This window comes from Macaca fascicularis, chromosome 8 (assembly GCF_037993035.2).
Source record: "Macaca fascicularis isolate 582-1 chromosome 8, T2T-MFA8v1.1".
NCBI lineage: Eukaryota > Metazoa > Chordata > Mammalia > Primates > Cercopithecidae > Macaca > Macaca fascicularis.
In genome coordinates this window covers 150,542,042-150,563,417 of record NC_088382.1, presented here as the reverse complement: position 1 = coordinate 150,563,417, position 21,376 = coordinate 150,542,042, and the positions used below count along the sequence as shown (strand labels likewise).

The following is a 21,376-nucleotide window of genomic DNA, read 5'->3' as shown; positions in this document are numbered from 1 at the left end:
AATTTATTTTTTTTATTAAAAAATTTTTTTTTGAGATGGAGTTTCGCTCTTGTTGCCCAGGCTGGAATGCAATGGTGTGGTCTCAGCTCACTGCAACCACTGCCTCCTGGGTTCAAGCAATTCTCCTGCCTCAGCCTCCCAAGTAGCTGGAATTACAGGTACTCACCAACATGCCTGGCTAATTTTTGTATTTTTAGTAGAGGTGGGGTTTTACCATGTTGTCCAGCCTTGTCTTGAACTCCTGACCTCAGGTGATCTGCCTGCCTTCTCCTCCCAAACTGCTGGGATTACAGGCATGAGCCACTGTGCCTGGCTATGTTCATATTAAACAATTTTATTTTAAGCCTACAGCACCTAGTGTTTTCAGGCAGCCTCCCAATCCCAATAACTACTAACCAGACCCTACACTGCTTAGCTTTTGAGATTGGGTGGCATGGCTGTAGACCATGGTCGTATTTTGGCAAGTAATGTCCCTTATAGCAGTTCTTTACCTTGATACAGGATCCTATCTGGAATCACTTGTAATATATAGTCATGACTCTTTAGTCTTTTTTTTTTTTTTGAGACAGAATCTCGCTCTGTCACCCAGACTGGAGTGCAGTGGTGCTATCTCATCTCACTGCAAGCTCTGCCTCCCAGGTTCAGGCCTGCCTGAGTCTCCTGCCTGAGTCTCCCAGGTAGCGCCATCCACACCTGGCCAATTTTTTTGTTTCACTATTTTGGCCAGGTTGGTCTCAAACTCCTGACCTCAGGTGATCCACCTGCCTCGGCCTCCCAAATGCAAAGTAGCATTTCTTTCCTGGTATACAGGATGTTGTATTTTTCATCATAAACATAACTGTTAATCCCAACTTCTTCAAGCAAAAGTCTGTGTTTATTACTTGCCCATCCTATCAGGGATATGTTAGGATATGTCAGTGTGAACAGTAAGTATAGCTGGAGCTAGTGATGAGTAAATGTGAATAGAAGAAAAGTAAGTGGATTTATTCTTTCATTCAGGACACAGTTGAGTGCCTTCAGTGGCCCAGGCCCCATGCTCTACTCTGTTCTCTTGTTATTTTTCCCCACTCATCTTTCAGATTATTGCTTGGTGATTTGGAGTTGTTTTTGGCACCTCCCCTAGTTTTTGGTGTAAATTTTAGTAACTCAGTCTCTCCCCTTTAAAAGATATCTTTCTTAATTTGTGACATCGAGATTATCACTAATAAATAGTTAATGCTAGAGTAGGACAAATATCAAAATAATTTTTCATTATATAAAACTTTTACAAAGTGATTCACCATAAAGTGAATAAATGTGTACATACTACCTAGTTTTTATCTCCTAGTGACAACAGCTTTGAAATTAAAAAATCCTGGTAGAATAATAGTGTTTGGGTATATGTATGACATAGGTGACAACATGACCTAGAATGAGGGACTAGGTGTGACTTCTAGGCCACATGGCCAGAATGGTATGTAAGATTTGACTCGGGAAGATTTGTGCAACCCCAAATGATAATTTTATTCTGGACCTGTGGGGTTGATGAAGGCTACCTGTTGGACTTGTGTGGAAACTGGATCCTAAATCTGTCATCTTTTGATGGAGTGGGGGCAGATGAGACTTGATCATTGTTAGAGCTGAACTTGCAGTATATAGAGCTGAACTTGTATAGTACACATATCAATAGCAGTGATAGATTTCGGAAAACTTGGATCACTTATGTATGCTTGTCATTCTTCTGCAATTTCCTGAATGAAAAAATTTGAATTAGTAAACATTTAAAAATGTATAGCTTTTTTCGAATCTGGCTTTAAATGTTTAGAATAAGTCTTTGGATTTAAAGGTTAGGATATACTTTTATTCATTACACAATAAAGTTTACTGTGCATACATCTGGAAGATTGTTCAGACTGTTGAAGATGTATCCTTTGTTTGCCCCTAGCCCTTTCCTTTTCTTCCCCAACCCTACTTTTTATTCACGTAAGAAGATGGAAGAGGGAAGGAAAGCAGGGTGTGACTTTTTATGCAAAAATATTCTTTTTTTAAAAAAAGTACTGAGAATGGGGTCTTACTATATTGCCTAGGCTGGATTTGAACTCTTGGGCTCAAGCGATCCTCCCGCCTTAGCCTCCTGAGTAGTTGACGTTACAGGCATGCACCACTGCACCTAGCTAAAATATTTTGATTATGAAAACAGAGTCAGTTTGTAAGTGGATTTTATTGAGAAGAAGAGGATAACAAAGCTTGGTCAAATGTTTGCATGGCATTTGTATAGTAATCATGATGGCTGTTTTTATTTTAGGACATACTGTGGCTGCTACCAGACATTTACCCAAAGGGTGGCGCAGAGTTGTTTCCTCAGCTGAAGCTCTTTGTTTTGTACCACTGAGCTGAGGCTGGAGTTGCCCCCAAAGCAGTGGTAGGGCACTTCCCACAAGGGAGTGCTCCAGACTATCCTGAGATGGGGCTGGTTGGGATTCCAAATAAAGAAGTACTAAACACCAGGGTGATCAGTCTAGAGCATTTATTGGGGAAACTTACGGAGGATTGCGACAATCCTCGTGACAGACAGCAAAAAGGAGTGGGGCGGTGTTTCTCTAGATGTGTATGCAGCAAGGGGATTAATGTGTGGAGTTTTTATGAGAGTTTGAGGAATTTGTCTCAGGTCCAGGGCTGGTTTCTTTCAGTGTTTTGTGCAGCAACTTAGATACCTTTATCAATGCCTGGGAATGTTCAAGGCTCCATACTGAGTTCAAGCCTGCTAGGGAAAACCTGTACGTGGCTGGGTCACAGAGTGGTCAAAGGATTCTGATATTTGGTCAGGACATAGAATGAAAGCACAGGGAACAGGACAGCCCTACACTAGTGGACTTAGTGATGGGTGCCTTCTATTTGCATCGTCTCTCTTTGCATGAGGGGAGACAAAGATACTCTAGATTTAGTGCTGTGAATTGTGTTAGATGTGAAGAGGAGGTTGTGTTGTCTTCTTAGATAACTGTTAGAATAATGTAGAGATCAATTAAGTTTGAGGATACAAAAAACAAGATTGTACTAAGTATTGTTTTCAGCAGAAGAAATAATTTCGGTCATGTTCTTTTTGTTTTGTTTGTAAGAGATGGGGTGTTGCTTTGTTGCCTGGGCTGGACTCGAACTCCTGGACTCTGGTGATCCTCCTGCCTCAGCTTCCCAAGTAGCTGGGACTACAGATGTGCAGCCCTGCCACTATGTCCCACTGAATCATATTTTATATGGAAAGATAACATTGTAGTAAATTGTCTTGTGTTTTTGTGGTCACATTAAAAATATGTAAATTTATTTGATATATTTTGGGACTAGGAATATGTGGTTACATTAAACCCTGTATGTAGTAATGCCAGTATTTTCATTTTCTTTCCAATTTTTGTTAGATTAAATCAGATTTCTGTTTTTTGGTGTTTTTTATATTTTTATTTTTTACTTAAAGATGACATTTGATTTCCTTAAACTTGGGAGATACATACTAGCACATTCCTGTAGTCAAAGGTGGTTCTTAGGTAGTAATTCAAGGGTGCCATTTAGAGTATACTTTAAGCCACCTGTAATTATGTCCAGGCTTTATATATACTTATAGCATAAAAATAAACTTTCATTCTCTCATATTTAAGTCCATTTTATATAGACAAATTCATGGCATAACTTTATTTTCAGAAAATCAGGTGTGGAAATACTTAAAACCACAGCTGAAGTAAATTATAATTTCCCCAGGAAGTAAGTATAAAAGTACGCAATAATGAGTATAAAAAGAAAATTTAAATTCTTTAACATATATTTTGTGGTTTCTTGCCCTCCATCACTTATTTTAAAAAATGGATGGTCTTTAAAATATGCAAATTAGGTGTATATTTTAATGACACCTGTACAACAGGAGATCCATGTTTCCGTATTACATTAATATAAATCTTATTTGTCTAGGATCAGAAATCAAATGCTTTCAGTTGTTGCTGTTAGTTATCTTTACATCTGTTTTTGATGTGTAGTTTTCCTGTTTGTGAATAAACTATTAACTATTAAGATGCATGGAAAGGCCATATCCCAAAAGAACAGTAGTCATTAAAATAGCTTTATGTAATTAACTGAAAGCAGTATTTTTCTCTAAAAGGTTATCTTCCTAGAAAGTTAAAAAAACAGATGTTGTTCTGTAGAATATCTTTGTCCTGTTAGACTGAGGAGCTGCAGATAATGGTAATTTTTATATATAAAACTGTTGTGGGACTTAAGTTTAAAATTTTATGTAGTTGTAACTTTGCCATGCTTAAAAATCATAGCAACCAAAGTGTCTGATGTGATGTGTGCTGTGATACATTCGGAGATGGCTCTTTAATTTGCTGGTGGAGGTGTGAAGGTTAAGGAGATCCAGTTTTTGAATTGGTTACAGATTGTTTCTGAGACAGATCAAGATCTGATCTCTTTTTTTTTTTTTAGGTCAACTAAAGATGCCCCTGAAACATAACAGCATTGGTCGGGTGCAGTGCATCAGGAAGGCCCCCACATTTGCATCCCGAGTAGAAAGTGGGCCCAACAAGTTGTTCTTTTTGCTTTTAGTTGAGGTGTCTTTTATTATAGTGGCCCCTCTTCCTCTGTTTTACCTTATACTTCGTTGTAGACTTCGTGAGTGCTCAAGACATTGCTAAGAATTTAGGATGATGTTGATTTATGTATACAGTACATGTTTGTCTTCTCTTGACCTCTTTAGGTGATAAAGATGTATAAAAATTGATCCTGCTTCTCGTTTTCCCACAATTGATTTTATTAGTTAAAAAGATTGAATTCACAAAACTATAAGGTTCTGACCTACTTAATTTTTTTTAATTTTAGAGACCAGAGTTTTACTCTAGCTCAGGCTGGAGGGCAGTAGCACTATCATAGCTCACTTGTAGCCAAGCAAACCTCCTGTCTCAGCCTCCTGAGTAACCAGGACTACAGGTGCGTGCCACCATGCCTGGCTAATTTTTAAAAATTTTCTTTTTGAAGAGATGGGGTTTCACTTGGTTGCCTAGGCTCTGATCTACTCTTAAAAGCTGAGGACAGGTCAGGTGTGGTGGCTCACGCCTGTAATCCCAGCACTTTGGGAGGGCCGAGACAGGCAGATCACAAAGTCAGGAGATTGGGACCATCCTGGCTAACACGGTGAAACCCTGTCTCTACTAAAAATACAAAAAATTAGCCAGGCATGGTGGTGGACACCTGTAGTCCCAGCTACTCGGGAGGCTGAGGCAGGAGAATGGGGTGAATCCGGGAGGCAGAGCTTGTAGTGAACCGAGATCACACCACTGCACTTCAGCTTGAGCAATAGAGCGAGACACCTCAAAAAAAAAAAAAAAGATGAGGACGTACTGAGCATTAAGATAACATGAACAGCGCATTAGGAAAAACCTTTCATTTTGTTGGTTTCAAATAATAGAGTGAATCTCAGATAGAGGTCTTTGCAAGCCAGTTTGGCATTGGATTCAGCTTTGAACCCCTCCCAGTCTTCCCGTGTCTCTAGTATAGGATAAACCCATTTATAATCAGGCGAGGTCTTAATAACTTTCTTCTGGGAGGACCTGTCTGCAGTTGATGGGTCCTGAGGCCAGAGAACCATGGATACATCTCAGACTAGGTGTTATTTGTGCTCTGTAAGAATCTGTCAGGAAAGTCACTCTGAGGCATAGGTGCTTACCTCTGGACCTGGGGTGCTTGCCTTCAGTAAATTGTAATCCTGATTCTTGATTCCTTCTTGAGTTGTTAATATGAGTCATTTTTTCCTTTCCACAGTAGTTCCTGCTGTAATATGCTCTGGGGCCCTGGGATGTTTCATGGGTATAAAGTAGCTTTTTTCCTTCTGTTTGGTTCTATCATTTATGGACAGTTTGACTAATAGATATAAAATAAACATTTATATGTTGTTGAAAAGTTGTTCTTATCTCCCCCTTTCTTTAATGCTCTCAGTTCTAATTAGCTATACACATTTAACTATTGTGATAATACTTTTAACCTCTGATTGACAACTTACTTAACATCATGTGTCACTTGTTAATGTTGTAATTGCAGTACTGATTCTTTACACGAATTGGCTATTAGAAAAATGGATTTGTGTGGTGGATTTTCCTTCAGTTTTATTTTTTATGTTTTAATCATTTTACTGTGGAAATTAAAAAATATTTATAAAAGAGAATAGGATAATGAGCCCCAGTTGTAACATTCTGTTGCCTATTCCAGACTTTTCTTTTTGCTGCGAGTATTTTAAAACTAATTGTAGACATCATATAATCATATAATTTTACCCATGTGAGTTCAGTATATATCCCTAACAGATAAGAACTTTTTAAGAAATACAATCACAGTTTCTTGGTAGCTGGCTTTTAGAGGTTCAGTTAGACTGAGGTTCAGTTTTAGGGGGTAGTAATACTTGCTGTTGGCTTCACATCCTCCTTTTTGGGACAGTAAAATTAATCATTAGTTCAGATGGTGTCATGATTCTTCCCTCCAGTGTCTTTAGCAGTCATTGATGGCTCACACCTGTAATCCCCGTACTTTTGGAGGCTGATGCAGGAGGATCACTTGAAGGCAGGAGTTTAAGATCAGCCTGGGCAACAAAGCAAGAACTCATCTCTACAAACTTTTTTTTAAAAAATTAGCTTAGTGTGGTGGCGTACACCCATAGTCTCAGCTGTTCAGGAAGCTGAGGAAAGAGGATCAGCTGAGCCCAGGAGTTCAAGTCTGTTTGTTTCACTTTTGCTTTTGACTATTAGAGAGCAATGGGAACTCTCATACACTATTGATGGGAGCATGAATTTGTACACCTACTTTGGGCAATAGTTTGTCAGTACCTACTAAACATTAAACATGTCCACATTCTGTGATCTAGTGGTTCCATTCCCATGTGCATATGAAACAGAAATATGTGCACATGTATACCAAGAGATATACAGAAATCAGCAGATACCACAAATTGGGGCTTCTCCCTTTCAGTCCCTGCAGAGCTGGTTGTTAAATGTTTATCAGCACATTTTACATGCATATATCCCTGTCTTTGACACACATTGATGTATTTATGGTATCTAGAACAATGTTTGGCATATAGTAGGTGCTCACTAAATAATTCTTAGCAGAATTAATGGAAGAATAATCCTTTTAGGGTGGTTTTTGGGTGATTGGGAACGTTGCTAGTTTGTAGGACTCAGTTTATGGATTTTATTAGTCAAGAAATTTTGGGTTGCAAATGGCAGAAGCACACCTTATATTAGAAAAAGCACATATCATTTTAAGTAATTTGGAATCCCAGGGGTTGGGTTGGTTTCAGATGTGATACGCTGCTTCCCTCTACTTTCTTCTTTCTGCACCACAAGTTCGTCTTGGGGAAAATTCTTCTTATTCTTCCTCTACTGACTGGTATCAAGGGACTAGCGTACTTCAGTAGGTCAGTGTTGGGGTTGTGTGGTGGTGGAAAAGAGGTGCAAGGTAATTGTACCCCCCTACTATTTGAATGACTCAGATTCATGGTTCTGTAGAAGTTGGCTAAGTAAATAAATGATGCTGGACAGGTATCCCTGCATAGTTCCCTTATAGGAATTGTCAAGTTTTACAGGCTGTCACGTAAATGCCTGATGTTTTACTCTTAGAAAAGTCCTTGTATGTAGTTTATGCCCTTTCTACAAATAGTACTTACAGAGATGAGAATGCCTTGTTGAAGGTCACACTATAAGTTGAGAAACTGCATTTGAATAAAATTGTGTCTTAACTCCAGGAAACAAGAATTTCCATTCTTACAGGTAACTTATTTTAAACATTGAGCAAATTAAAACTATAAAACGTTGGGAAAGGGGATGGTTATTGTTGCTAAGAAAAGGTGAAATTTTGTTCAAGACACTCAGCATTTGGCTTGAGGGTAGCAAGTACAAGTAATTATCAAAAATTGGTAGAAAAGTGTAGGGAAAGGAAAGATCAAAATGGAGTTTTTAATGTCTTCTTTTTCTATGTAAACACAGTAACAGTCTAATATCTAACTCCATTTTGAGCTCTTTCTTTTCCCTACAGAAAACATCTTGTGAGAGATCAATAGAGAGTTGTTTTCAGAAGTGAACTTTATATGCAGAAAATAGGAGTCAGTCTATAATAACAGATGGTCAGAAAATTTCATCACTATCATAGCAGAGGCTTAGCAGAATATAACTTGATAAACATTACTTGTTTAAAACTTTGAGGCCGTGTAGCAGAAACATTGGGGAGGTGTTATTTCTCATGGGTGGTTTAGATCTCTTAGAGCGTTCTGGGCCATTGTAAGGTCTTGTGCATTTGTTCTGAGTCAGATGGGAAGCCACTGGAGGATCTTGAGCAGAGGCGTGATGTAAATTTTAAGAGACTTGTTGGGATGGTTGTGTTCTAAAGAAAAGGAATCAAGGATGATGTCAAGGTATTTTCATTAGCAGCTGGGAGAATGGAGTTGCTACTTTCAAAAACTTTTTTTTTTAATTTTAGCTTTTAGAGACAAAGTCTCCTTATGTTGCCCAGGATGCTGGAGTGCAGTGGCTATTCACAGGCGTGATCATGGCATGCTGACAGCCTCAGACTCCTGTCCTTAAGCTATCTTCCTGCCTCAGCCTCCCGAGTACCTGGGACTACAGGCACATGACACTGACCCCAATGCTATTTACTGATTTGGGAAAATCTGTTTCAGGATTAGGTTTTGGGGGGAAAGCCAAGGGTTTATTTTTAATTTCTTATAATTGTAAACAAGATTTTAGAGCAATGATTTGTTAGATTCATGATTTCTGTAATGTTTATAGTTCCTTTAGGAATTTTAGTTATTTATTTGTATTTCTTTTTCTTTCTTGGTTGATCTTCTAGAATTTATTGTTTCTGAATACCAACTGGTGGCTTTTATTTGTTAAAGGTATTTTTTTGTCCTTTAGCTCTATGTCATTTATTTTATATTTATTGGTTCCTTTTCCTTACCTTCTTGTGCGGAACTTTAATCTTTGTCTTGTAAGACTTGAAAATCTCTACTCACTGCCTTTTAGAGGCTTTGTGTCTTTTTTTTTTTTAATTGACATATAATTCACATATTATACAATGACCACAATCACCATCATCAATTTTAGAAATTTCTATCACCCCAAAAGGAAACCCCATACCCACCAACAATCACTCTTTATTCCTTATCTTTAGTCCAAGGAAACCACTAATCTACTTTCTTATAGATTTGCCTATTCTGGACATTTTGTATAAAAGGAATCATGCTGTATGTGGTCTTTTGTGGCTTCTAACACTTGGCATAATGTTTTCAAGGTTCATCCATGTTGTAGCATGTATCAGTACTTCATTCCTTTTTATTGCTGAGTAATATTTGACAATTAATACACCTTTATACAGTAAGAATACTAATGCTCTAGGATTTAGCCTGCCAAAACCTTGCCTGATTTTTCTGTCTTCTGGCAGCAGTTTTCTGTGAATGCACAGGCTAGATTCTCCACCTCCTTCTTCTTCTAAAGGTAAACGTAACTGCAGAACATCAGCTGAACTTCTGTGGTTTTGAAGTTTTTTAGCCCCTCCTATTCTTACTGTCTTCAAAGAGATTATTTTTTATATTTTATGCAGGTTTTCTATTTTTTCTAAAGGAAATGCTCTTCTATTGCCAGCTATTGCATCTGTCTTGGATTTAGAAATCTCAATTCTTTTTTTTTTTTTTTTTTTTGATTACTGTTGTTAGAGATCCTGGTTTTAAAAAGTCAGGGGACCATGTGGGGTGGCTCACACCTATAATCCCAGCACTTTGTAAGACTGAGGTGGGCAGATCACCGGAGGTCAGGAGTTCAAGACCAGCCTGGCCAACATGGCGAAAACCCATCTCTACTAAAAATACAAAATTAGCTGGGCGTGGTGGCACACATCTGTAATCCCAGCTACTTGGGAGGCTAAGACAGGAGAATCACTTGAACCCAGGAGGTGGAGGTTGCAGTGAGCCGAAATGGCGCCACTGCTCTCTAGCCTAGGCGACAGAGCAAGACTCCATCTCAAAAAGGCAGGGGAAGGAGGACTCTTAGTGAGTTAGCTATATACAAACCCCCATCTCGTTTGTCTTCTGTTGTGCCCTGATGAGGCAGCTGATTTTAGTTTCTGCTGCTGTTAGTCAGGATCCTTGGACAGAAAAAGAGTGAATGAATACATTATTTCTGCTGTATCATGCATGATGCAAATATCCATAATTTTGCTAACAAGTTCTTATATGGCTTGTTTCCTTTAAAGTTCAGACATTTTATGAATTGAAGAGCTTACTGGTCCAGTGTAAAAATTACATTGTAATTGTTTCAATTAAAGTAGATATGACTTTGACAGTTTTGCTTACTGTAGTTCTGGTCCTTGAAAAAAGAAATGGTGGCTCATGTCTGTAATCCCAGCACTTTGGGAGGCTGAGGCAGGCGGATCACTAGAGGTCAGTAGTTCGAGACCGGCCTGGTCACCATGGTGAAACCCTATCTCTACTAAAAAATACAAAAATAAGCTTGGCTTGGTGGTGGGTGCCTGTAATCCCAGCTACTTGGGAGACTGAGACGTGAGAATTTGCTTGAACCTGGGAGTTGGTGGTTGCAGTGAGCCGAGATCGCACTACTGCACTCCAAACTGGACAACAGACTTTATCTCAAGAAAAGAAAAAAAAAGAAAATATCTTTATTCTTAGAGTGGAACTTTAAAAATTGAGTGATCATATTTAACATGCGTTGAGCAGAAACGTTTCTAGTTTCACAAACCTCTGAGAGTCATGTGATTGAGGAGAATGGGGTCAGTGGGAAAGAGTAGAATGTGGAAGTGGATCTTTGGACAGTGCCAGGACTAGGCTGAGGCATTTGTCTTGACATACTATCTAAAGAGTCACCAAAAACCTCAGTAATTAAGATGAATAATAATTTAATGCAGCTTTTTTTTTTTTTTTTTTTTTTGAGACTGGGTCTCACTCTGTTGCCCAGGCTGGCGTGCAGTGGCCCAATCACAGCTTGTTACAACCTCCACCTTCTGGGCTCAAGCAGTCCTCCCCCTCGGCCTCCCAAGCTGGGACTATAGGTGTGTGCCACCACAACCAGCTATTTTAAATTTTTTTTGTAGAGATGGGGTCTCACTATGTTGCCTAGGCTGGTCTCGAACTCCTGGGCTCAAGTGATCCTCCTGCCTTGGCCTCCCAAAGTGCTGGGATTACAGGCATGAGTCATTGTGTGTGGCCTACAGTATTTTTAACAATCAAAAATTTCTGCAAAAAAATCTATAATGAGCAAGATACTTTCAATTTTTTAATTTTTTAAAATAAACCATGAGGTCTTGTTCTGTCACCTAGGCTGGTGTGCGGTGGCACAATCATGGCTCACTGCAGCCTCAGCCTCCTCCGTCTCAAGCAGTCCTCCCACCTCAGCCTCTTGAACAGCTGGGACTACAGGCAGGCGCCACCACGCCCAGCTAATTGTTTTGTATTTTTTATAGAGATGGGGTTTCATCTTGTTGCCTAGGCTGAAGATACATTTTAAAGTAAGTTTTAAGAAGGTATAGAAGAGTATGTAAAATGCATTATATTGGTGTAATGCAAAAGAAACTGTATCTGCATATGTGTGTTCTTGTATATGCATGGAACACTTCTAGAAGATTACACAAACAATTAGGAACAGTGATTCTATCTAGAGAGAATGTGATGGAAAGAAAATAGGGTGAAGTGGGGGGTGATGTTTATGGTTCATTGCATATCCATTTGAATTTTGTACCATGTATTTAATAATTGTATTTTATTTTCTTTTTTTTTGAGACAGAGTCTCGCGCTGCTGCCCAGGCTGGAGTGCAGTGGTGCGATCTTGGCTCACTGCAACCTTCGCCTTCTGGGTTCAAGCAATTTTTGTGCCTCAGCCTCCTGAGTAGCTGGAGTTACAGGTGTGTGCCACCACACCCTGCTAATTTTTGTATTTTTAGTAGAGATGGGGCTTTGACCATGTTACTCAGGTTGGTCTTGAACTTCTGGCCTAGATCCGCCACCTCAGCCTCTGAAAGTGCTGGGATTACAGGTGTGAGTCACTGCTCCTGGCCTGTATTTTCTTTTTTTCCAGTTAAACTCATAGCAAATATATCATGCAGGTGTATTTTCTGATCAAAAGAATAAATGAACGTAAAAAGCAAATATATTAAAGAAACAATATCCAGTAAAGTCCTTAGTACTTAGAAATGAAATACCTTTCTAAATAATACATGAGTCTAAAATCAAAAGAGAAATTAGAAAATGTTTCAAAATTAGAAAGTTATTTGAAACAATAGTAAAAATATAACATCAGTCTTTATCATGCAGCTTGAAAGAGTACTTAAGAGGGAACTTTATAACTTTAAGTGCTTATATAACTAAAAGGAAAAAATTGTCAATTATCTATGTTTTTGCCTTAAGAAGCTACAAAAACCCAAAATAGTGAGAAGTAAAGAGATATCAGCAAGAGTGTGGTGCAATGGAACATAGGACAGAAGAAAAAGGAGTTTTCAAATATCTATTTCTCTTGAAATCTTTGCAGTTTAGGAATGGGAGCTGCCTCTTTTGATACATTTTCATTGTTGTTGTTGTTGTTGTTAATGAATATTTTCCAGGGTCAGTGAAAAATTTTCAGACACACCATTTAAAAATAGTCATTCATTTTGATGTTCCGAGGTTTATTTATTCACTCCCCTTCTATCAAGCATGTAGGCTGTTAACAGTGTTTCAGTATTACAAATAAACCTATTATAAGCCTCAAACTGCCTTCAAACTTAGAGAAGATTTATTGGAGGTTTGTTAGACCAATCTCCCAGAAGTTAGACTTCTGGGTACTCTGATTTGTGTGCTTGTCTTCTGATGGTCTGTGAACTCCTTATGGGATAGGACTCTGTTCCAATTATTTTGGGATTCCTACTGCTTAATTTATTGCCTATGCACAGAAGAGGCAGACAGTAATGATGCACTTACAGTGACATGGAGCCTTTATTATGGGTGCTGTCAAAGCCCTTTATGCTTATAATATTTAATTATCATAATTGTGAAAAATACATACCATTTTAAACTTTAACTGACAAGAAACTAAGCAATAGAGAGAAAGTTAAAAAAAAGTGCCAGGGTCACACATCTAATACTATGTGGCTGAGTCTGAGTTTTAAGATACTTGAAATAAACTGAATGGACCTTTAAATTTAGGGTGATGGAGAAGATGATTTGGGCTTCAGAGTTGCATGTGGCTTTGACATTTTACTTTTACAGTCTAATTGTGTCACAAGTCCTTGTGTATGTGAGCCTCAGTTTTCTTTTTCTTGAAATGATGAAAATGATGACTTCTAAGTTTATTAGGGGAGCACATTTTAAAACACATACACATAAAGCCACCTTATAAAGGGCTGGAACAATATTAAGCTCTTAGTCAGTGATTGGTTGTTGTCTCTTTTTCCTGTCTCTCTCACTTTAGACTTGTTCTTAAGCTCTCAAAGCTTTTCTCTTTTATAAAAGTAAACATAATTATATTTGCAGATTTGTTATAAAATATAAATGAGATTTACTCTTTAAAAATGATTTTAACATTTTTTAAGTTAAAAAATTGTGATAAAAATGAATTTTAAAAAATTTGAAATTTGACATTTACCAGTTTTTAACTCTACTGTTCCAGTAGTATTAAGTATATTACATTTTTGTGAAACAGATCTCTAGAATTTTTTTCATCTTGAAAATGTGAAACTCTATGCCCATAAAGCAGCTTCTCTCCTTCCAGCCCCATCTCCTGGAAACCACTATTCTACTACCTACTTCCGTAAGTTTGACTGTGTTAGGTATGTTATATAAGTGGAATCATATGTTATTTATTCTTTTGTGACTGGCTTATTTCACTTAACATAATGTCTTCAAGGTTCAGCATGTGTTAGAATTTCTTTCCTTTTTAAGGCTGAATAATATTTCATTGAATTTATATACCACATACTTTTTATTCATTTGTGGACAAACACCTGTGTTACTTCTACCTTTTGGCTATTGTGAATAATGCTACTATGAATATGGGTGTTTGAATATCTCTTCCAAACCCTGCTTTTAATTCCTTGGATTATACCCAGAAGTGGGATTACCGAATCTTTATGGTGGTTCTAGTTTCAGTATTTTTAGGAGCCTCCATGTTGTTTTCCATAGCAGTTGTACCATTTTACCTTCCCATCAACAATACACAAGGGTTTCGATTTCTTCATATCCTTGTCAAACCTTATTTTCTATTTTTAAAAAATGTAGCAGCTATTATAATGGGTGTTAGGTTGGTTTTAACATTTCTTAATGATACACATTTTTAGATAGAATTAGAAAAGTGACTCCTGAAATCTCTTGGTCAGCTGGAATAGCATCCATTCATACCAGCATGACAAAACCAAAAGCATATGGGAGGGAAATTGACCAAAAAAGCCAACTACTGTGTAGCTCCGTTTGGAAAGAAGAAAAGCTTATTTATGTCTGTTGCTTGGAATATAGATATGATGAGGGATAGATCCACACTAGATGCTACTGATATATCCACATATATACACTTTTTTTTTTTTTTCCTTTTTGAGATGGAGTTTTGCTCTTGTTGCCCAGACTGGACAATCTCAGCTCATTGCAACCTCCACCTCCCAGGTTCAAGCGATTCTCCTGCCTCATCCTCCCAAGTAGCTGGGATTACAAGCATGCGCCACCACGCCCGGCTGATTTTTTGTATTTAGTACAGATGGAGTTTCACCATGTTGGGGTGGTGTTGAACTCCTGATCTCAGGTCAACCACCTGCCTTGGCCTCCCAAAGTGCTGGGATTATAGTTGTGAGCCACTGCGCCTGGCCTGATACAGAGTATGGAGTCTGTAGTAATGGTTAGCTTTTTCAGGCTGTCATGAGGGATAAATTTAAAATGTATATTGTTGATTTTTCACTTTTAGCTGAGAAATGCAGGTTGTAGAAGGGATTTACATTTACCACAAGGGGTCCTCCTGACACCATCAGACCCCCAGGCCAGTATTAATATGTCTGTGACTGCAAAGCCCAATTTCTGACGAATAACCCAGAACCTTTACAGCCTTATCAGTGTTTTTCTTTGCTTCAGTTAGCTTGGAAAGTTAACCTAACTTGGAAAGATACAATTGCTTGATACTGTTGCTATTTGTTAAATAAGGTGAGCAGTCAAACTGTGGATAAATTGTATTTATAGGGTTAAAAAAAATTGATGGTGATTAAATAAGTTGCATGTGTGTATATGCATTTTCCATAAAATAAAAGTTCTATGTTTCTTTTGGACAACGTTAGTGTTAAGTAACTACTGGATTGCCTTTTGATATTTGCATTATTATGGTCAGTATAAGCAAAAAAAAAAAAAAAAACCCTCTGTTTTATAACATGTATGGATAGATTGAAAATTTTGGTGAGCTTCTTATTCTGTCCTGTGTTGTCATGCTTCTACCACTGCATCTGAAAAACGAATGCAACGTCTTCTTACAGATTTCAGGAGCCTTTAAAAGAAAGCAATTACAGCAGTTAACCTCTCAACAGTTTCTAAATCTGGAATTGAGCTTTGATCTCTGTCTGTATGGCAAAACAAAAATAAGAAATTATCATTAATTAGAGTCCGTGAAAATATTGCTTAGATTAATAAGGTCAGGGTTTTGTTGTTTTTGCCTTTTTAGATAATGAAATAGTTTTTATGCCATTAATTTTAGAGGTACTTGAGAATACACATTTTATTGTCTTACCCAATTGACAGAAATATTAAATAAGGTTTTCATGGTAAGAGTTGCATTTTCCCATCTATTTTTTGTATTTCACTGTTGCTTAATTTAGTGGTTATAGTTATTTTCTGGTGATTTTGATACATCTGTCAAGTACCAGCTACATGTCTAGCAGGTAGTGTGATGACTTTTATCTGAATTTGTATTGGGGCAGGATTACTGACACCAGAGGGCTATCACATGAGCCTCACGATTTGGTGAATTAGGATGTTGCATGGGGATAAGAGCAGCTTAATCTATCCCATATTCTTTGCTGTGTTTCTTCTCTTCCTTTCTTTGTCCCGTTGGTCCTCACTGTGATTCATTTGCCCTTTGTAGGCCTGTTTCCAGACTCTTCTCTGGAAACCTTTATAGCATCTGGAGGTAGGTGATACTATAGGTGGTGGTTTAACTGTGTCATCTGACTGGTGTCCAAGTGCCTGATGCATATCCCAGCTCTGCAACTGATCAATTAGTTGTAATATTAGGTATGTTACTTAATTTATCTGTTCCTCAGTTTGTTCATGTGTCATACGTGGATTGTAATATCATCTATGTTGTTGGTTGTTAAAAGTATTAATTGAGAAAATAGGTGGAAAGCACTGCAGCAAATTGGTGAAGTACGTGGACTCTGTAGCTAGACTGCATGAGTTTGATTTCCAGCTTTGCAACTCAAAAGTTCTGTGACATTGTGAATTTAAGTTACCTGGTCTCTCTGTGCTTTGATTTCTTCATTTGTAAAATGGGGATAACAGTATCTACCCCATGGGTAGTTTGTTGTGATAGGTAGGTGAGTCAACATTTTTAAAGTTATTGGAAGAAGGCTTGGTACAGAGTTAGCATTCACTTGGTATCATCATGTTAAAATTCTATTTTCATTATTATTAGTGTTGCTATTATGCTATTTTGTGACTGGCACGTAGTACTCAATAAGTGATAGGTATTGTTGCTCTCCTCATTTTACTGATGAAGAAACTGAAGTTCAGGATGTTGAAATGATTTTCTTTGTCTCACAGGCAGAACTGGGGTTCCTTTGCATCTTCCAGTTACAAATTCAGTGCCTTCTGCAGTTTCCCCAGAGCTCCTCAAGAATAACGGAAGGGAGGTATAGTAATTGTTAAGAAACTTTGCAAAGAAAGTGAATAATGCCAATACTGTCACCTTTTGATATTTGTTGGTATTTCCTGTTGTTTGTCTTTGGAAGGTGATTAGATTTATTATGACTAATATTTCTTTGGTCTTAACCGAGTCATAATTTTTGTTGATAGACTAAAATTTTTGAAAAATTGTTTTCGTGGTGGAAACAGCAAGACAAAATGACAGGAATGGTAATTAGTAATCTTACTGGAAATGAGCGCAGTATAAGATACCTGACATTCTAAAGTTAGGATATATTGTAATTATCAAGTGCTAATTGGAGGAACCATGTTGTAAAACTGTCGAAGTTATTTAAATCTGTAACTCCCTGATTGATGCAAACATAAAAGAGGTGAAAGATGATATATTTAGAAGTATACATGTATGATATGAATAGTAATTTTTTTTTACATTCCTCCTGTCGATTGGCATAAAAGCATTTATCAGTGCTTTACTTTGCCAAGTAGTGCTGCCATGGTGTTTGGTATTCCTTAAGAGAGACAAACTTATGACAATTATATGAGAAATGTGAAAGTTAGGCTGGTATTTTGTGAACTGCTTTTGGTGACATTTACAAGTAGTTCATTTCCTAATAGTTCATTCCTAGGGACCTTCTCATATATGGTCATGGTTTTGTAGGTAAGTCAGATTGGACAAAATTGTACATCATATGAAGGGGTTTAGAGTTCTCTCTTATGCTTACTGATCTTGTGTATAACATTGTTTGCAACCCTGATGATTTTATGTAATCTCACACACTATTTTCATTTGTGCTCTATTAAAATTTGTGGTGAAAGTTTTAATAGGAGTATCAGTACAAAATTACGTGATTTTTTTTTTTTTATGTGGGGTGGGAAGAGGCAGTCTACGTGATTTTCCTAGACTTTATGTCCGTTTTTCTTTTCTCATATTCTTGAGAAAGCAAAGTTTTCATAATGTTTAGTTCACTTATTCATTCAATAAGTAGGTACCAAGCCTTTGTACTGTACTGAGATCTGGAAGTGAAGCAGTGCCCGGGATGGAGGCACGCCATACTGTCACTGATGTCCGGACATACGTATACCTTCTCTGTGACCATAGCCTTGAAAAGAAAAATTCTCTTTGCCATCTTCTCATTACTTAGAGGTGATAGGCGGGTCGGTGGAATATGGCCTACACATCTTACCATTTTAGTAAGGCCCTGGAGACAATATGTATAGGACAGACAGAATTTCCGTCACAGAGCTTGCATTGTAGTAGGGGCAGCCAGGCAATAAACTGAATGTTTAAGTAAATCATGAGGTGTTTTAGAAAGTTGTAAGTGCTGTGGGAATAAAGTGAAGCAGGGAGAGCAGATGGGCCATGCAGTTTCAGACAGGGTGGTCTGGATAGGCCTCGTTGAGTAGGCGACATTTGAGCATAGATGTGGCAGGGGGAAGGGAGCAAGCCATGTGGATAACGCGGGGGCAAGAGTGTCCCACATAGAGGGACATCAGTGCAGAGTCCCTGACGTGGGCAGGGAGTGGCAAGGAGGTCAGTGTGGTTCGTGCCAAGGAAACTAGTGGATCCTTGGCGATAGAGGGGAGCCATATCACGCACGACCTTGCGGACTGTGCTAAGTATATAGGTGCTGAACCTGGGAAAGTTGGGGAACTGTTGGTGAGTTTTAAGCAAAGGAGTAAAATTGTGTGATTGATGTTTTGGAAGGATCAGTGCACAACTCAGGAAGAGTTGTGAATAGAGTGTAGGGCGGTGAGAGCTGGAGCAGAGAGACCAAGTAGGAGGCCTATGGCTATAATCCAGGCAGCCTGGACCGGGGTAAGGCCAGGAGATGTGGTGAGAAATACATGTATTCTGATTATATCTAGAAGGTAAAGACAAGAGTTTACCTTTCAAGTAGGATTTACCAGAATTGCTGTAAAATATGCCAGTACTAAAAGAGTTTCATGTAAAGGTCACGCAACTTTTAAATAAGTGGTTGGCTTTTATATTAGTATGTAGAATTCATAAATAAGGGAATATAGAGGACTGCTTACCCTTTTTCACTTACATTGCCATTATCTGTAGTCTGTTTCTGTTCACGATGTCACTGGATTAGGAATTTAAAAGCATAATTTGTCAGGAAGAAAATAATAAACACTGTATCACCAAAGTAGCCAGTACTTGCCTCATTTTGCAGCTCTTTGACCTTGGGCAAGTTGCTTGGCCTCTCTGAACTTCATTTTTGTCTTCTGTGAAAACAGGGAAGTAGCTGCTTCACTGAGATTGTGTTATGGATTAATGCAGTTTTTTATATATAACTATAGTTGCTCGATAAAAGGTATAGGTTATTGCTAGCAGTATCACCTGTATCCTCTTCAGTTCTTCTCTGTGGCATGAGTTGGTTCCTAACATTTCCATAGCTGCTGTTTCAATCTGGTCTTTACTTAGTCTCCTTGGTCTCTGACCTGGGTAATTTATGCTCTTTCATATCTTAACATCTTCCCATACTCTCAAGATCTTGCACATTAGGATATGATATTTGGATATTGAAATAAATTATGAAGTAGTTGCAGGGATAGGAGAGAAAACCTCCATCTACTGGTCACTTTAAAGTCACAGAAACCAGGTTCATCCCTCTCCCTCATTCTCTATATTCACTTTTCTTGTTTGTCCTCTCGTCCTGTCTGTCACTGCAACTGCATTAGCTCCAGTCACCACCACCCTGTGCTTATATGACTCTCTCTCCTGCTCAGCTGGTCCTGTGGCAGCTCATCAGTCTGACTAAAAAATCCTTTCTACGGTGGGATGGTGTGCTGTGGTATGAAGACCCTGGCATCTTAGATGAGCGAGTGGGCTTGGTACATTATTGAAATAAATTATGAAGTAGTTACAGTGGTAGGAGAAAAAGTGCCCATCTACTGATCACTTTAAAGTCACAGAAACCAGGTTTATCCCTCTCCCTCATTCTCTCCATCACTTGTTCTCTTGTCCTCTCTGTCACTGCGACTGTATTAGCTCCAGTCACTACCACCCTGTGCTTATACCACTCTCTCTCCTGCTCACCTGGTCCTGTGGCAGGTGTTCAGTCTGACTAAAAAATCCTTCCTGTGGTGGGGTGGTGTGCTGTGGTGTGAAGACCCTGGCATCGTAGATGAGCGAGTGGGCTTGCTAACTCCTGTGCCTCTTCCTAGTCTATGACCCTGTCTTTAGTCTTAGTGCTCTCATTTTTAAAAGAATTTTAATACCACATTTGCTTAAAAGATGGGAAAATTACATGTAATCAGTACTTTGTGTGTAGAATATAATTGTAGGTTGCTAATGAAGGTAGCTTTTATTTTGTAACTTTTGACAGCCATAAGTTGCAAGGTGGACTCAGTGTGCTTGGATTATTTGTACAGTCTGTTAGTCGATGGCTCAGATTAAATTCCAGTCTGTTCTCACGGGAGTGGGTCAGATATGCTTGCTGGTGAATGTGCTCTTATCCTTCCCATCATGGCAGTGGTCCTTTACAGTCTTGGTCTCTTAGTAATGGTGGAGGCTGGGGATTGTTTTTCATGTATTCTAGTTTATCTAGTTGCTTATTTCCTCTGTTCTTTTTCTAGCTTGCTTGCGTTTTTCTGGAGCCCCTTTCTTCCCAGTGTTCCCTGGGGTCATAGTTCACGCTGGTGAATGATGTGTTTTCAGTGGAGCATAGAAGAGGTCACTTGAACTCTGGCTACTATTAGGAGCCTGGAAGTAAACCTAGAGACAAAGCCATCATCAAAAGTAGCATGTTAGAAATGAAACAACTGTCCTGGGACACAAATAAGCCTCTTGTTCTCCTCAGGCTTTGTTAAGCTGTTCTTTTCAGAAGTTAGTGACTTCATAAACAAAGCCTCGGTCATTTTCACTGTTCAGTAAAATACTTGATTTTTGATTGGTTTATACAAGTGTACTACTAACAAAATTACCCACATTTGGGAAAGCTAGAACTGTAGAGTCTCAGTGTGTCTTATGTATGTTCAGAGAACAAAGGCACCAGGAGCCTAGTTACTAATTATCTTACTGCTAAAGTGGAATGTGTTTAGATAGCTAAGTTTTTGAGATGATCTTGACTATCTCACAGTTTGAATGGAAAAACTAAGTAGCTCTGCATTTTAAAAAGTTGCTAGTACAGATTGTAAGGTTGTTTTTCTGTCTGTCTTCTTTAGTATGAGTTTATTACTCGCTTATGTTTTGAAACTAAGAAAGGAAATCATGCCTCTTGGATCCCTCAATATTCCCTAAGCTAATTTTAAAGATGTGGCTACCTCAAATTCTTGATTTTCTGTTTTCAAGAGAGTTTTAAAAATTTATACACTTACTATGAGCGTACCAACCAGGAAAAATATTTTACCACGAAAATATTTGGGTACCTATGGACATAGAGACATAGATAGATCAGGATTTTTTTTCCACAAAGGATTTTTATTTCATCAAAGTAATTATTTTAACTCTAAGGTCATAAAGAATTAGGTTAGTAAAATGACAAAGGCATGACTTTGAAAACA

General features: G+C 38.2%; 1 protein-coding gene across 50 annotated transcripts in view; it reads left to right on the top strand.

The window, feature by feature from the left end:
• The window catches only part of PTK2 (protein tyrosine kinase 2), a 356,961-nt gene that overhangs the window by 55,158 nt on the left and 280,427 nt on the right, over positions 1-21,376 (top strand). For 15 of the 50 annotated variants that reach the window (XM_073999555.1, XM_045399334.3, XM_073999549.1 and 12 more), the window contains one exon: positions 16,766-16,854. The exons of the other annotated variants lie outside the window; for them this stretch is intronic. The gene's annotated coding sequence lies outside the window, so the exon portion shown is untranslated. The remainder of the gene's footprint in view (positions 1-16,765; positions 16,855-21,376) is intronic. 50 annotated transcript variants of the gene reach the window in all.